Source organism: Cottoperca gobio, chromosome 14 (genome assembly GCF_900634415.1).
Source record: "Cottoperca gobio chromosome 14, fCotGob3.1, whole genome shotgun sequence".
NCBI classification, from domain to species: domain Eukaryota; kingdom Metazoa; phylum Chordata; class Actinopteri; order Perciformes; family Bovichtidae; genus Cottoperca; species Cottoperca gobio.
Window position 1 is genome coordinate 14,498,626 of NC_041368.1, and position 11,011 is coordinate 14,509,636.

Consider the following 11,011-nt stretch of genomic DNA (forward strand, 5'->3'; position numbering starts at 1 on the left):
ATTTCCACTTTCCATCCATTAAAAAGTCATGAATATCACAGAGTCACCCCGATTTCCTTTTTGTCTAATGTGCTATATTTTTCATCCTGGTGCATTTCCGGTTAAATGTACACCTGTTAAATTGGTGTGGAAAAATTAGTCAAGTGTTTGTATTCGTTGACATAAAGAGACAAGTTAAGTGCTACAAGCTTTCTTAAGAAGATGGCCGTGAATGTGAGAAGCAGAAATGTTCCCCCTGATGACGCTAAGACTCTAAAACTTCACAGTGATATGAGATCAAAGTGACAGACAGCTGACACACGTATTCCCAGACACACAAAGAAATTGACAATTATTGATGTTTAAGGGTTTGCCCTATGTTGTCAGACACACACCTTAAGTGCAGACTTGTCTCTTTCCACTCAATTAGCCGGGGACTACAGGCTTTACCAAAACGCCACAGAAAATGTGTCATTTCTATTTTCCCCATAATACATTCTTGTAGTCTTTCCATCCCTACTAAGTGGACATGCACATCTCCTCCTTCTCAGTGCATCTCTCCTTCAGTCCTTTACTGTATTTATCTCTTCTTGTCCTCTGTCCATGATGAACTGATTCATATCCAGCACACATGTTGCACGATTCTCTCATTAGTGTGTATTTGATTTCTACGTGGATTGTGTGTTCAATATTGGTGGTGTATGTGATTTAACTGATTCAAATATTGAATGATAATCAAAGGTGCAGGTTCAGTGAGGCATTGGAGAATACAGAATGACCGTTTGATTAAATGACAAAGCCCTTGTTATGTGTTGTTCTACATAAATCTTCCTCAGACCAGGCTTTTATTTTTGAGGTAGACACTGTCTGTGTTTTCTCTCTGGATTTGCTTAATACCTTATTAGGGCAGGACACAATCAATGCTGTTTGAGCTAATAATTGGATTTCTCTGGCGGAGGTTTCACCCAAGGCAAGAGGCAAAGGGAACAAAACATGAACCATGACTTCCATTGGTCTGCTCAACTTACCTTTTATTTGCATTGTGATTGGATCCATGGTCAGATAACCCATGACCACCATACCGGAGAGAGGTCGATAAGGGTAATTACCATGAACCTCCCAAGGCATTAGTACAAGCATGACTGGACACTGTGTGTGTGTGTGTGTGTGTGTGTGTGTGTGTGTGTGTGTGTGTGTGTGTGTGTGTGTGTATGTGTGTGTGTGTGTGTGTGTGTGTGTGTGTGTGTGTGTGTGTGTGTGTGTGTGTGTGTGTGTGTGTGTGTGATTGACAGCTCATAATCACACCCGCAATCAAATTACTCCAGAGCACCAGAACAACTTCATATATTGTGAAAAGCTGAGGGCAACAAACACAGACAAGTGATGGGCAATACACATGTTGGTTAATGTTCATAACGGCAATTTAATGATAAGAAGAAGGATGGGGAAATTACGCAATAGTTTCTGACTCAGACACTTACTGAGGCTTCTTCTCCTTTTTCCTTTATTGCATGTCTCCCTTTTTTTTTTTGCTGATTTATTTTGATATATTTACAAATATTTGTGGTGTCACTACGTTAGCTGACAACCTTCCTACACAGTGTCACAGCTAGTGACATTTCTATTCTTTGACAGAAGGTGACGAGAACAAGACAAAGAAGAGAGACTACAATGTTTATTGATCATACTCTTATGAAAATCAATACTTCAAGTATGTACGAAAAGGATTGGAGGAAACATGAACTGAAAAAACAAGAAGTCTTCCCTATACGGTTGTCTCAAATTATTAGATATTATTATGATTGCAGCTGACTGCAAGTGTATCTATTCATTAACACTATGGCAGCAGGGGCAGTGATGCAGAGTAGTGTCATTTTAAAACTGGGTTTTTTTAATCGAGGAGACACATTTAGGTATGAGCAGCATCCAGACAGCAACACAATGTGTCCTTATTAAACCTGCACAAGGACACAATCTTAAGTAATTATATCATATTCATAAGCCACCTCTAAAAGGGGAAACATGCACTACTGTGCATTCACAAGTCAGTGGAATATGTAAGACTGTGAGCTGCCTTTACATTAGAGAATATTGTTCTGTTTTATATACAGTATCCAAAACTTTAATGATGTGTGTGTGTTAGGCAGGTTTTATTTACGTGTTGATATCTCTGAAATATATTCCACCAGAATCCTACATTCATGAATTAATAAAATCAAGTAAGAAGTCTTTTTTTTGTTGCAAGTTTGAGCATATCAGACAGAAATATTTCAGTTTTGTCCAATTACCTCCTTGCCTGAAAAGTTTGGAAAAGTTAGAAAACTAATATCAGAGGGACCAGAATTCAAAGCAGTGTCTCTGTACGCCTGCAACTAGGGCACTGGTTTTTTTTAATATTTATATTTGAACCGAGCTTTCATAAGGTCCTTCTTAACCATAAGCAGCAGGAGTTCTCTGCAACATCAATTATAGGAACATTTAGGCAAGGACTGCATGAACACTGTTTTTAAAGAACAAAAGGAATTGCATCTCAAAAAAGCGAAGAGTCACTGTCACCTACAGTAGGATTTGTTAGATTGTCAGCCTGTTCGTAATCCTCCCACATAAGCAAGTGATAGTCCAAAGCCTTTGTCTAAATAGTGTAAGAATATCTCAACAGCAAACTGAATCCTGAATTAATGTTTGTGCTGTAAGCCAGTCAGACAGACGGAGATCTGTGAAAACACCTCGGGCAAGGGCAGAGACTACATTTTGTGTAAACATCATTAATTGCAATTGTTTTGAGCAGCTAAAGAACTCATTCATTTCATAAAGTCATTTGAACAAACACCCTCCAACTTATTTGTGGCTGCTGACTGTAGCACAAAAATGTCTTTGATACCTCTTATTTTTAAAATGATGCAGGAAAGCAGCTGCAAGCTAGGCCAGGAAAGACCTAAAATTAGCACAACAAAAAACATGAGCTGTTCAAGAGTCTCCCTCCAAATCACATCACACCTGATGATCTTTTCTTAACCAAACATTTTGTTTGTCATACCAATGTGTAGTTGCCATGTGCAGATATTTTAAGAATAGTCAGTTGAAAATGCTCAAAAGATATTTTCTATGATTGGTGTTTTGCAGAATGGTCTGCTATCAGCCATGTGTTGAGGGAATCACAGCTAGACCCATTGAGCCCCGATCACATGCATCAGTGTTGATGGAAAATAGATCACGAACACTACTAGATAGCAAACGTTGTTTGCAGTGTGCAAATCTGGACAGGAGCAATTCCCAATCCCTAACTGAAACAATATTTAAATACTGAAGCAGTTGTTGATCACTTGTGTTCTCTACCAGCTGGTTAAGAGGAGGGAGAAGTCAGCGGTCAATGACTGCATAAAACAGTCAGTAAAAAAGTGAATTACCTCAAACACAAGAGCTCCTTGAGCATACATTCATAAATGTGCACAGAAAATATTAGGCTGACGGGTCCAGTTGTATGCAAAATGAGCTGTGGACACACACACACATGTACACACATGTACACACAAGACCAAACACATAATCTCCTGGTGAAGATGATTAAATCTCTTGCTTTGTGGAGTAAATTCTTGTTTTGTTTAATCGTCAGGGCTGTAGGATTGGAGTAAAGCAGTGCCTAGTGCCTTGTATATGAAGGATGATAAAAAAAAGAATGATATCTTAAAATCTGAGTCGACAAGCTGAAAGGAAGGTGGGAAGAGGGCAATCACAAAAGTCAATAGTCAGTAGTGTTAGTTGGAGAGAAGTTTGTCAGACGCCACAAGGCAAGGTGTACACTATACTATGTAAAGAGAGACTTAAACAGAGTATTTTTCTTGGATCCCTCTTTTATCTCACTTTGACTTCAGACGTGTCAACACCCCCACTCTTTGTCATCTCTGTGTAGGAGTCTGAGTTGCTCCCGGACATCGTTCAGTACCATTGCTCCCAAAAAAGGCTTTTAGACTCCCCCATCTGGTCGTCCCCTTGATAGAGGGGGTCAGACGGGGGGCAACACCTGGCTCTCCACCAGCTCCCTTGGGGCAAAGAGGCTCACACATTAATTCACTGAAGTGAGAAGTTCTGTCTTCAAATCTAATGCACACACACTAATGCTTAAAGCACACATACACACACACCCTCACAGCAACACACACACACACTCCGGCACACTACTGCATCTCGAGGGACAGCAGTAGCCTTAGCAACAGGAGTTGTGCCAGTTATTTCTCCCCTCATTTCTACATCCTCTCTGAACACATGTTTAAAAATTACATTCAAAACAATTGAGGAGACAACAGTCTGAAATGCTTTCAAACTAAATGTATTATGTAGTTGTATTGTATCTGTGCTCTGCAAGTGATTTCTGCATTGTGCTTGTGCAGCTTCCATTTTTAATTTAAACTTGTTGATATTGATTTGAAAATATCTCATAATTGCCAGCTTAGTTAAATATTTTAAGATGTTTTTCAGAGTGATTCAGATCTCTACTGTAAGTGGTTCCTTGTTTTGTTTTGTTTTAAGTCTACTTTATTATCTGACATGTTGTCCTTGAATCTTCCCTGCACTGTAAGAAAATACTTTTTAACTGCTTGCTTGTCAAATATGTTGGATAATTACCAGTGGGTGCTTTGTAGCCTCCAGTCCCACTTATTTGCATGTATTTGAGATGAATTAGAGATGGATGCTTTAAAGCCTCCAGTCCCACTGACTTACATGTGTTTGAGATTTGGGAGGAAACAAACCGCAAAAGAAAATATACATCACACCTGTTAGTGGAGGGTTATTTAATCTAACGTGAAAGTAAAGCGCTACACATTCATCTAGTGCAGTTTATTTTAAACGTATAAAAGCAGAGATAAAATAAACTTAGAGAGGGGAAGCAAACAACATCAACAGTTTCCTTAAAAAGCGACTCTTTAGAGTGCATTGAACAGGCTTGATTTAAGTGTGTTTTAATGCTGCAACAGATACTGGTTTACTATACATGTTGCTTCATTAACCACCCCTCAGAGATTTCTTTGTGGTACATTGTTTAGTGGCTCCTCTGTGGTTGTCCTTGTGTGGGCAGTACATGATAGACCACCTACTAGAAATTGAAGACAGAAAGAAGGAGGAAGGACGCTCAGTGAATTAGGTCTAATGGTGGTTTGATACCGGCAATGGCTAATGTGTGTGTCAGTAGCCATGTGTCTATTCAAAGTATCATTGGGCAAGACCCTGAATGGACAGTTCACTTAGTTTAAATGAGTATTGATCAGACTAAAGAAAAACGATTCTAGTTAAAACTTAGGCAGGAAATTACTCTTAAGTTTGTAAAAACTCAACAGGCAAAACCGCAGGATTGTCTCAATATTCAGAACAAAAAATAACAAATAAATTGCTAATACTGCTTTTTGTAATTAATTTCTTTCTCACATTTATTATAACATCATCGTTTAGTTACAGGTCTGAGCTTGATAAAATAGTAAACAGATAAACATTACTGTAAATAAATTATTAATACAATAAAAAAAAAAAATACAATAAAAAAAAATACAATTTAAAATGAAATTTTAATAATTGGGGATTCAAAAAAAAAAGAGAAGAGGGATTGTAATGATGCCTTTAGAGTGGGGGTCTTCAACGTTTTTCAAGCCAAGGACCCCCAGTTAGGTCTGGGTGAGGTACGTGCGCAGGGGGCGGGGGGTCTTTTAGTTCTCCTTTCCTCCACTCTGTCTCTGACTGTAGGTGTATGTCGCCACCCTCTACAAACAATTTTGCGACCCCCCCCCTGCAGTACCTCCGCGGACCCCCTGTTGAAGATCTATGCTTTAGAGTTCTAAACACACACATTAATGGTAGAAAGATACATTGTGTGTACATGTACACACTGTTTGTAATGCACTGTAAAATGCAGATCATTCATAAAGTGAATTGGAGAAGGGTTTCTGGAGCTTTCCAGTCCAGTTTGACTTCCTCTTTGAAATAAGTCACTTAGATCATTGGGTGATTTATCAGTGGTTCCCGTTCATTTATGAAGCTGCTCTCATTTCCTTTTATTTTGGCACTGATTCTTTTCATGGGAGGTGATCTGAATATTTGTTATACCTTTGCATTACCGGTGGTTTTTTTTCTTGGATCCAATTAAGTTAATACTGCTTTTAATTTGATTGCAAACTAGTGTGCAGCAACGTTATCGTGTTGTTACAGCTGTAATTTCACTATCAAAGCTTTGTCTAATAACTCTAAAAAAATCTGGAAAAGTGGAAAGTTTTACTGATGCTTATCGTGTATGATTAAATTGCCCAAGTGGTCACTCAAGCCTGCAAAGCTGAATCAGTTTTGATGCATGCATGCTGATGCTGCAGGGCTGATATGAAAGCAACCCACACACAAAAGCTCAGGCCATGAGCAGAGATTTGTGCCACCAGAGAAATACATTTGGTGACAATTCCTGTTTTTCAGAATTATCCAAACATTGGCATTGTCTGGAAGCTTTTCCAGCAGTGGATTGTGACAAAGAAATGCTGACAGTTTGCAAATAGAAACTAATTACTGTACATAACATTAACTCTGACACAGTTCTTGAAGTTGGAAGTAAATGTGGGAAAAAGTGTCATGAGGAATACTATTGACTTGCGGCATCAATTTTGACCATTTCAGAAATGTGTCACTCATAAGTCAGTAAATTGCTGGAATAACTCTTCTTCTTCATTTGTTTATTGTCAGAAGCTATGATCAGTAATCAGTGACGTGTTGGATACTGAACTAAAGAATACGAAGTGACAATCTTGAATTATCAACTCAGTCCATCATTTAGACAGACTCAGAGAAAGTGATGGCGTCAGCTGTTTTACAACCAGTTTTCTAAGTGTAGTGTTATGATAATTCACTGCAGCACATTGTAGTTTGGATCTCTGTTTGCAGTACAAGTCCTCTAAATGACAAAATACATCATTTCTCTACAAGCTCCGACCTCCTCCTTACGCAAACTTAGTTGCTCTGTAATAAAGTCACCTGACTTCCTCATGATTACTATGGCAATAGAGCAATGGCAACTAGAGAGCTTTGTCACTTGGAAGGTAAATGTGTGTCATTTTGGGGCACTCAAAAATACTGATGCTGTCTTTTTTCTTGGGAGGAAATTGTGAGATTTATAACTATTGCCGCTTTCTCGCGAACCGCTTATCCAAACAACTTCATGCTCAACACTGCACCTCCTCGGGTCCTCAGCAATACACCCACAAAGTGTGTAGGCAATCGGATGAACGGCTGTCGGAAACATCGAAGGGCAGACAGACAGACAGACAGACAGACAGACAGACAGACAGACAGACAGACAGAGACTCCTTACACTGTAGTTAGACTAGCACAAATGTGAATGCAGGACTTTTACTGTGTAGTATTAATAGTTTTACTATTAATAGTTAATAGTTGAAGTTTTGAATTCTTCTTCTCCACTGTGACACCTATCATATTTGATTTAAAAGTCTGTCTTGTCTTGGCGTCACTCTGTTGAAGATGTTATGTATAAGAGGGTTAGGGTTAGGGTTAGGGTTAAGCTGCTCTTTTATTTTTCACTATCCCAAAGTTATTTTACTGTCAACTGGGAAAGGCTGGAAAACAGATTACTGTTAACTGACTAATGTTAAAATGCAGCCCCTTTTATTTTGAAAAGTAGCTTAAAAAGCAGACAGTAGACAATCAATTTTAGAGTGCTACTCTGCTCCGTCAAAGGTGCAGCTGAGGGTCAGAGATAAAGGAGAAAGTGGGAATATGTTTTGTTGTTTTGAAAACTATGGAGATTTGAAGTGCAACCACTTTCATTTGAATCCTGATGATAAAAACAAGGTTATTGCAAAACCAAAAGAGCAGCCAAGTGAGATGAAGAGACAATCTTTCATTTCCTTTAAAGGATTCAGACATAAAACATTTATTGGAATGGGCGACATTAGTCTTAATGACCCTAGTCTTTCATAGTTTAATCACCCAAATAAAACTCTCAAGTGGTGGTCTTTAAAAACGATTGTTTAAAAGAATATATCAGAAGGAAATACATACAGTGCTCTGGAAATAGTGAAAACAGTTTGTGCCTCCATACATATAAGAGGGAAAAATGTAGCGTTGTATGGTTACGTAAGCCAAAGATAACTGATGTGTCCTTGACGTATCTCTGCATTGGAGTCAAAGCTGCTCTTTCATAAGGGTCAGCGTTGGTGGACAGTAGCCCAGAGCTTCAGGACATACTTACAGAGGAAATGTGTGCGCTCTGCTCAAATGTGTTTATTCTCTCTGGGGTCTGGAGAGTGATAGCCGAGCAGAGTGAGCCATTTTTGCTGCTGCGACCTGCGGTTTCTTATGAAGAGCTGTTTACTCATCCTTGGCATCTCTCACATAGGTATTGGCTTTCCTGGGAAAATTTAAAGTGTATCAGCAATTAACAGGAAATAGCTTTCAAAAGTTACTGGAATTTATATTCACTGTACTGTATTTATGTTAAGGATAAATGGCCATTACTCACAGGATATGTAACTGGAGGTTTAACAAAGGTGTGTTTTCACAAAAACCTTAGTTTTATCCCATTAATTTAACCTAATTTTAACACAACAAATGCAGATTAACCTCTAGCTGAACTTAACCTCCCAAAAATGTACCCACAAATCCTCAAAGTATTAATGGGATTTTGCTGTTAAATCTTTAGTATCGTAATTGTGGCAATATTAAATTATTTGACAGCTGAAATAGTAAAATCATTCATTTTGGTAAAGCGAGCAAACTTTAGACTAAATGCCAACATTGTTTTAATACAACTGTGTTCCCAAAAGACTTTGTTCATATACAACTAATTTGTACTGCTAGATATTGTACATTTTGCTCTGGAGATTCAAGGAATTTATCATAATTTGCATTGAATTGCCACCTGTGCTCTTATGTCAAAGCCATGGGCTTTATAAGCTCAATCATCCATCGTGACTTCCTCCCTGAAACTTCTGTGCAATATAAGGTTGTCACATTTACTGGATTAGAATATAACAATCCAAGCAGAAATTACATTTCGTACAAAAGATATTTGGCGAAGCATATTAGTTTTATATAAAAGGGAATTTTAGGCCAACACAAAAAAATGAAAAGTTGTTTCTTTTGTTACTCCTGTCTTTTACAAAAGGGAAGTGAAACTCAGTGCAGTTATCCGGCAATGACAGGGTGGCTTTACAATATGAAGAAAAATAAAAGTAAATAATTGGCCTTTACTGTGCATTGCTGAATAAATGTGCTTCCTCTTTTTCTAAATGTTCACTTTCTGTATCAAATATGAGCCGGGGGAGTCAGGGTGGCAGCCTCAGCATCAGTGCATCTCCAGGGAGGATACAGACAGGTCAATTTTAATTACCCAGTAGCTTCTCAGAGAGCATGAGAGTAATGGGGATTTAAACACCTCAGATGGCCATGCTTACCTCAGGGAACCCCGAGAGCCACAGACACTAAATATAGCAAGACTCCCACAGATGCACCCAGCACAAGAAAAGAGGGATTATGGAAAACCTGTGATTTATATAATCATGTTGACAGGGGCACTGCCTTTTCAAAAACTGACTATAAACACGGAGAGGTGTAACTTCTTGAAAAGGGGGACTGATTATTCTCAGAAGCGTAGGACAGGATGAGGATGGCACTGCGTTTCTATGGAGATAAAAGAGGAACTTTGGGTTAGAGCACAAGTTTAGATTTCAGGGAACACACACACACACACACACACACACACACACACACACACACACACACACACACACACCTGTAATGGAGAGCAGCCCAACTCTTTGTTACGCTTTCCACAACTGTGTGAGAGAGTGTGAGGCAGAGATGGCAACAAGAAAAAGGGGGAAGAGAGGATGAGTACAGAGAGGAGGCTGCAAAGGGAGATCATTGCCAGCTGGATGTTCATATTGGAGTGGTACAGACGGAGAGAGTGCCTGTGTGCTTTGTAGCTGCAGAGACAGCCTGCTGCACATTCTCTTGAGTCTCTTCTTACCTTGATAAGAGCACCATCTGGTAAGACTAATGCAACTCTTAACTACAAGCCAGTTGTTCATAAATGGGCATCTTTTCAAGGACTGAAGCAACTAACCCAAAAGCTCCAAATGTGCTGCAGCAGCTGAACAGTTTGTAAAACCAAGTCTTGTCAACAAGCACCGCAATAATTCTGTGTTTATACCCACCCTGCAATGTGCTGTAACGAGTGAAACAACACTGCATTCATGATCAGGAGCATTCACCATCATGCAGCAACTGTTAAGTAAAAACCGAAAAGCCCCTTGTGTCTAAATCCTCCTGCTGCAGAATTCACACTGTGCTTACCCTCGATGCAAAATGTTATCAACCAGTGCAGGAACGCTACCGTTATGATAACAAAGGGTCTATGCTGGCAGGAGCCAGCTTTTTTTTTTTATTGAATAAATCTTTGTATTAGACGGAAGTGGAATCTACTGTTTCCCTCTCCACATCGCATCAGATGTTGTTTAAATGTCAGCTCCGACCAATCTCCTTTTATGGGAGAAGAATTAGCTTCAGGACTGTTTTTAGAATCAAAAATAGTTTCAGATTGTTGTCCCGTCAGGCACACAGACTCTGTTCTGCAGAGTAAAGGAGAATAATTAAATGTGCTCCACATACTTCTGAATCTACCTAAGCTTTTGTTTGAAAACTTGCGTGTAAGCACCGGCAGAGAAAAGAAGAAGCAGAGAGTTATTGATATAGTAGCTTACCTTATTGACTATTGATTACCATGTGTATGGTTCACTGCTACAGAATGGTTAGAGGCATCACTAATATGTCACATTTATTTAAATCTGATTACATTTCCTACCTACCTGTGAGTATGTGTGTTCCTCAATCAGTTTGATTGAACTAATGTAGTTATTGTCCCTCAAAGGGAAGTGTTATATAATGATATGTGGTGAACCAGATACAAAAAGATAGGGGCGACAAAGAGAGTCTCCATGTGAGTTTCATGGAAACCTCTAATCCCCCCGGGAACAGCCATTTATTA